The sequence below is a fragment of the Pseudopipra pipra genome, chromosome 21 (assembly GCF_036250125.1).
Source record: "Pseudopipra pipra isolate bDixPip1 chromosome 21, bDixPip1.hap1, whole genome shotgun sequence".
Lineage (NCBI taxonomy): Eukaryota > Metazoa > Chordata > Aves > Passeriformes > Pipridae > Pseudopipra > Pseudopipra pipra.
Window position 1 is genome coordinate 9,844,930 of NC_087569.1, and position 6,500 is coordinate 9,851,429.

Genomic DNA, 6,500 nt, shown 5'->3' on the forward strand with positions numbered 1-6,500 from the left:
TGGGCACACAACCACATCCAGGTGGCCACCAAGACCCAAACCCTGAGCACTGAGCAATCGGGGGGGCACACACCCAGCTGGATGGGCAGCAGGATGTGGGATGCACGGTTGCTTTCTCCACCTCTGCCTTCCCCAGGTCCGTGGAGGGGAGGGGCAGAGGACACCTGGGGCCTGGTGCAGACCCTCCAGGTCACCCTGCAGAGATCAACCCTTCCTTTGGGCCTGGCAAGGGAAGCAGGAGCTGGAGCCAGTGTGCAGCACACCCTACTCTTCCTGTGGGAATCTCCATGGAGGTAGGGTGTGTGCACAGGAAAGGAGTGAGGAGCTCCCTCAGCACCCTGGCACTGTGGGTGTGGGGGAGCTGGTGGGACCTGGCCTGGGGGGAGCTGGGGAATGCTCTGCTCTCCTGGCTGCAGAGGAACACCCCTGAGAGCCAGGTCAGAGGCGGGAGCAGGGGGCAAGGTGACATTTCTATTAGTGCAGAATATCTCCATAATTCTGTTTCCTGGGAATCCTTGGAGACCTTTGGAAACCTTCCAGGCTTTCTGTCTCCTCTGTGACCCCCTCTGGCACTGGTTGTGTGAAAGCCCCAGGAGGCTGTCACAGGAGAAGCCCTCTCCTCTTCTGCTGCCTTCTGCTGTATTTCCTCGGGGAACGATCCAGTCCAGGCAGTTAATGTGGAGTGACATGGGCACATGCTTTTCTCCCTCAATCCCCACCTCCTCCATGGGATCCACTTGAGAGGATAAAGGAGATACAGCCTGAACTAAGTGCCTTATCCCCAAATACTCTTCTTTCTCTACGTTAAAGTCTATTCCAGGAGAATGGCTGTAATGTAATATAACCCACCTCCAGCTGAGCACTCCTGTCTTTTGTCAGAAAACTGGAGCACTTGGGATCTCTGGGAGCTGGGCAGGGCTCTCTCTCCAACTCCACATTTCCGAATAACCCACAACACCTCCTGGGACAAGCCCATTCCTCACCTAGCCTGGATCCTTTCTTGCAGTATTTAAAGGTTGGTAAGTAACAGCAGTGAGCCCTAAAGAGAAGGACTCTCTGACCTTGCTTTGGGCTGCTCTCTCCCATTGCTATCACGGGTTTGGTTACCTGACATCCATTTTTCCCTGCCAGCTTGTAGAGCCAAACCTTTCTTCGAGGGCAGGAGGATCAGCTGCCTCTGTGGACGTCCACGGTTTGATTTGCAGCGTGTTCACCGTGGGGTTCAAAGGCCGAAGGGAAGAAGAGCTTCTCCTCTGCACAAAAACCCCGGGAACAAAGTCACTGTGGCACCAGACACAGAGTTTTCTGGCAGATCAAAGGCCAGGAGTCCTTCAGCCCCTTTGTCAGCCAGTTTGTTTTGCCTTTGTCTTTGCCAACCTTCATTTGGGGATGCTAATTCGATTTTCCATTGAGAGGTACGGATATCTATATTATTTTCCTAAAACTCCAGAGAATATTATAAATTTCTTTTTATTGCTTCCAGCCATGTTATTTAAAGTAATTAACCTTAATTTATAAATTTTTATATCAAACTGCCTTTTAACTTTTAGAACTGGCAGGAGAAGTCCATTTCCCAGGGCTCCTAATAGTTCTCCATTTAATCAAAATTCATCCATCAGATTCCAGTGTTAAATCATCTTTTAATTGGGAGTTACATTCTGGTTAATAGTTTTATAATTCGCCGCCTCTAATAGTTTTTACCACAGGGATCTACTCCATTTTTTCTCACTCTATTATTCCTGGTGTTCAGCAGGGACATTTTAAAAACGTTCACTTCCCCTGCCTGTTCTTTGTGATCTCATTAATTCTTGATAGCAAGTTCCCTTTCTCCTCATTACTGGAGCATAACTACCTTTATCACTAGGTGAAACCTTACTCATTTCTACAAGTGCTCTCCAATTTTTTTTATTATTTTTTTTTCTCCTCTTAAAAAAAAACAATCTGCAATTTATTTCAGAAAATAAGATCCTGTGTACTGAGTATGGTTGTGGTGCTTGACACTACTGAGATTTCAGAGTGGAGAATTTCTGGGGCGAGAACTTGCTCTGAGTTTGTGTTTGCAGTGTTTCTCCCAGTGGGGCCCTGACAGGAGTTGGGTTTTCTAGGAGATATTTCCAATTAAAAATAGAAACTACTGATGCTAATGACATGAGAAAACAAAGGAACTGATTGACAGGAGTGGCAGATCTTTTTGGAGGGGGTCATTCCATGTGACCCACATGCCTTTTGCCTGGGATGTGCTGTCACCTGCAGCAGAGGTGCTGCTTTACTCACAGGTAACTCCACAGTGTAGCACAGATTGTCACAAACACCACATGCAAATGGCCTTCTTGGATGCAGCTGAGCAGCCAGGGCGGTGCTACATTAGCTTGGGATCCTCCCAAACCCATAAAAACAGCCCAAGGAGAAGTAAATAACGTTGTATACGAGGCAGTAAAGCCAAGCTTGTTTTTTTTTTAAAAAACGCCTAGAATTAGCGTAAAATTAAATTTGAAACCTTAATCCTCCCGAGGGCTGATTCTCATTTTGCAGATCCACAAAACCTCTGCAAATTACCCCACCAATCCTACTGACAGCCTTATAGGAATATGTTATATTGACTACCCGAAGTCAGGCTCTGCAAAGGAGAGTACGTTGTAAAGTGCCACTGGAGGGAGCGAGGAAAAACAATCTCCCGGGGTTTATATCTTAGTCCCCTGAACAGTCCCACAGAATCATTTCATATATAACTTCCTGTAAGAAAAATAGGATGGACAAGTGTAAACAGAATTATTATACAATTATAGTGGTCCTTGCAGTAACTATAACACTGTCCACTGTAATTTTTATGTCTCCATAAACCACCAGCCCTGCAGGATTCCTTTGGCTCTTCTCTCGCCCCACGTGGAAATGTAATAACTTTTCCCACTTACTGCATGCATCAGTGCAGTAATTTGATATGACAATGATTACAAAATACTCCAGCAGTTTTAATTGACTAGTGTTGAGATCATATCACCAGCACCAGACAAGATCTTATCTCCTGTATGACTTCCATCCCGCCTGACTGGGACAATATTTATGTTAATAAGGATCCCAGGCATTAGCCAAGTATTAAGTCCTCAGCTGTGGTGACTACATTTAGATGCAAACAATAATTTCACAGGCTGCTGGCCGCCCTTCCCTTTGAGTGCAGTGGGGAAAAATAAACAAATATTTAGGTTTTTGCAAGGTACGAAATACATCGAAGGAGGTTTTTATGCCTGGAACTCAGATTTCAGGATTCCTTGTGAGAAATATGACTGTAACTCAGCATTAAAAAGTCGCCAAAGCTTGATACTGTATCTGAAGAAATTACCATAGGTATCTGAGGCAGTATTATGCCTCCTGTATGCAGAGCAGGCAGACTATTACCTCCTCTTTTGTTGCTGCTGCAAACATTTACTTGGAGAGACCTTATTGTCAATGAGTTTTTGACAGAGGTCAGAGTATTTCTGAGTGGAACTGAAAGAGGTCTGGGACTTATATCAGACAGCTGACAGCATCAACAATGGTGTGTTTACTCATCCTGCATGCTGGAAAAATTAATTAAAAGTGTTTGTGAGGTGTTCTGAGGCAGCAGGAGCCTTAACGTGCCTTTGCTGTTGAGGATGCTGGTCTTGTCTGTGGGTGGAGGAAACACTGGGAAGGGGGAAGGGGCTGGAGTATGAGTGTGATGAGGAGGGGCTGAGGGAGCTGGGGGGGCTCAGCCTGGAGAAAAGGAGGCTCAGGGGAGACCTTCTGGCTCTTTACAATTTCCTGAAAGGACGTTGTGGTGAGGTGAGGGTCGGTCTCTTTTCCCGGGTGACAGGACAAGAGGAAACACCCTCAAGTTGTGCCAGGAGAGGTTTAGATTGGATATTAGGGAAAAAAAAAATCATGGAAAGGATTGTAAAGCACTGGAACAGGCTGCCCAGGGCAGTGGTGGAGTCACCATCTCTGGAACTGTTCCAAAAATATGTGGATGTGGCATTTGAGGACGTGGTTTAGTGGTGAATGTGGTGGTGATGATGATGATGATGGTCATCTGTAACAAAACATCTGTGAATCACCCTGCCTTTTTAACATCTTTCTGGTAAGGTCCAAGAGGGCAAGTTCCCCAAAACATTTCTTTTCCTTTATAAAAAGCGTGGCTTGAAGATTTTTTTTTAGTTGCGTTGCAGCAACAGCAAGTTCCATGCACAAAGCAAAAGGATGAGATTTCTGGGATTTTAGACACCACTCAGTGACAACTAATTGAAGCACCTTGCAGACTTGTGCCCCAAGTTTAGATAAATCCCATCAGTGATGCAAATTACAAATTGGTTGGACATTAAACCAGTGCCTTTCATTTTGTGAATGTATATATATACACACACATAAATACTTTTAATATTTGGCTATTTAGAATATTCATTCAAGTATTTTCATTCTGTTACTCTTCACTAATGCATTTTTCAACACATTTCTCTCGAATCAGCCCAGTCTCCTCTTTCATGAATCTTTATCTCTGTCCAATGGGCATCTTTATCCCTGCCCTGATGTTCCAGTGTACAAGACCTGAGCTGTTCATAACCCTAATCGTGCTAAAACAGATGATTCATTACTGAAATAGAAGAAAGAAGGCATTAAATATTGGCATGAAGGAGAAAAGATAAACTGGTGCCAGAAGGTTCATCTCTATCAGCTAAAGTGTTTGGGGACCCCACAGAAATAAACCCAGGGTTATAAATATTGCCCTGGATTAGGAACCTGGAAGGAAATCCAGGAGAATGAACTTCTGTGCCCTGTTTTGGACAGTGGTCTGCCTGTGTGGCTCCCACTGAGGGTTCAGGGCTGATCAGAGGTGGAATGTCCCGGGTTCAGTGGTTAAAGTTTTGGGCTCAATGTTGTAACTGTGGGCATTCACAGCCATGAAATAACTCAGGAAACGCTGAGAGCTAAAGAAACCTTGTGGGCTCTTTTGAGTGTGGATCTTGGGGACCTTCATCTGCTGGCATTCCCTGTCAGGTAGGAAGATTAGGGACTTCTTTTTGTTTTTTTAAGGCAAAAGGCAGCTGAGTTCAGTGGACTTGAGGAGCTGAGGGCTTGAGGAAAGGATCAGGTCCTGTAAAACTTCTGATTAAACAAGAAAAACAGGGAAGCAACCCTACACAGGAGAATTGCACTGCCATGGAAGAACATCAGCGCTTTGGAAGGTGATAAATACCCTTGTTATTTACTAGTGGCCAGCACAAGCTGTTCTTTGGTGCACCAGCCCAAACCCTGAGGATGGCCCTTTGATGGGAGGTCAGGGGCTGGGCAGGGAGGGCTCAGGCTGCTCCCCCAGCACAGCTGCTGGCACTTGGCATCACCAGGACCCGCAGCTGCGGGTGGTTGGTCAGAATTGGGGAAATAAGAGAGGAGCTGGGGACCACCCCTTCCCTTCCAGGGGGGGTGAAGTGTTGCCTGAGCCCGGCTGCTGCAGGCTGGGGGGCCACGACCTGCTTGGGAAGCTGCTGCTGTGTCTCTGAGGCTCCTGCCCGTGGTTCATCTCCTGGGAAAGGTAGGACATTCCTGCTCTCTTCTCTGGGGCTGGGACGTGGAGGAGGTGGGCGAGGATGTGGCTGTAGCAGTGTGGTGCTCCTGGTGTGCCCGGCAGGCTGTGTTTGGTTCCTTGTGCTGCTGCCTGGCAGAGAGTGAAGGGGTTTTATGGCTCTGATGGTTCGTTTCTCCTTCTCCGTCCTCCGGGGGTGTGCCTGGAGGTCTGGGGCTGCAGAGTGGTGTCTGACTCTAGGCTAGGGGCCAAAGTCTCCTCTGGTGAGAGGGAATGAGGTGGACTTTCCAGGTGGAATCCCCCGAGTTCAAAATAAATACGCGGAGTACAATTTTATGCCCCTTTATCACTCAGGTGGTTTGTGAGCAGTGGCTCTCTGGAGCCCATGAAATAACGCTCCCTCAGGCACAAACGAGATGTCCCTGGAGAGCCAGGGAATCGGGCAGTTGGGAAAACAGCGCTGAGCATCCCCTCTCCCCGCCGCCGTCGTGTTCAGCTGCGTGCTGTGATGTAAGGCAGCCCTAAATTACAAGCAAACAAACACAACCCCCTGTCGTTCTTCATCTCTCTGCTGTGTGGGCAGAAACTCATCTGGTAGCCTGGAACAAAACGCCTGGGTGGAGGGGAGCCGGGGAGGCGGTTCGAGCCGCTCCTCCCGCGGAGATGCCGCAATTTAGTGAGTCATTAAGAAATAATACAGGGTGTATCGCTCTCTCTTGTTCTCTCCGCACACAGTCAAACAGAAAATATGCAACGTAATCTTGTGCATTTATTTGGGGTGAGGGATAATGGCCCTCAGACTAAACACCAGCTGTCTTTAAAGGAAGGGAAATGCTCTGTCTGCCCTCCTCTGTCCCCCAGCTGACTGCTGTACTTTATTCCAAAAAGTGGCGGTGAAGGGGGGAACCCTCACAGAACTAATTTAGGTAAAATTTACACTCCTTGATTTTGTGCCTCTTCTTTTTCC